The 707-nt window shown below is 49.5% G+C and overlaps 1 protein-coding gene across 1 annotated transcript in view; it reads right to left on the reverse strand.

Annotated features, from left to right (window-relative positions):
- The window catches only part of STAP2 (signal transducing adaptor family member 2), a 30,970-nt gene that overhangs the window by 28,397 nt on the left and 1,866 nt on the right, over positions 1–707 (reverse strand). The gene's annotated exons all lie outside the window — the stretch shown is intronic.

The raw sequence follows: 707 nt of genomic DNA on the forward strand, positions 1-707 counted from the left end.
GGCCGCCGGGTGGCTTGGGGTTTCGCCCTGCCTGTGTGCTTGTATACCCAAAATGCTGAGAAGAGAGCAGGAGAGAAGGGATTGCAGCGTGGCCATCCTCCCTAGGAGTGATTTCTCGCTCTGTCTTCTTGTCTCTCCATCGAGTGCACGTCCTATAGCAAAAATGTCTCAAAAAAAAAAAAAAAAAAAAGAAAAAAAAAGAGTGCTGATGCTCACCCAAGCCAGGCCCTCCCCTGGCCGAGGCCACGCTGCTCCTGCCTAGCCCTCCTAATAGGCTGAGGCCCAAAGATGACCACTTGGATAAGGCCTGCCGGTCTGGAAACCAGGGAGCAGGGACTCGAACCTGGGTGGGTTTTTTTTTTTTTAATTTAAAGAGAAGAATGATTTATTTCATTGTATTTATTATTTTTTAATTTTTAAGAGAGATTTTGTGCATTCACTGGAGAGACAGAGAGAGGAAGCGAGAAGTCATCCCCCAGGGGGGATGGCCATGCCACAATCCCTTCTCCACTCTCCTCCCGGGATATTGGGCACGCACGCACACATGCCCAATGTGAGTTTTAAGCCACTGGGTCCGGGATTTGAACTGCGTTGACCACACCCAGTGATGTAACCATTCTGCCACCTGCTGGTCCCTATTCATATAGTTTTAGAAGATGTGACCAGACAGAGACAGACTGACGCGAGATCTTCCCGTCAGGGTCTGG

The sequence above is a fragment of the Tupaia chinensis genome, unplaced genomic scaffold (assembly GCF_000334495.1).
Source record: "Tupaia chinensis unplaced genomic scaffold, TupChi_1.0 Scaffold149964_2, whole genome shotgun sequence".
Classification (NCBI taxonomy): Eukaryota; Metazoa; Chordata; class Mammalia; order Scandentia; family Tupaiidae; genus Tupaia; species Tupaia belangeri.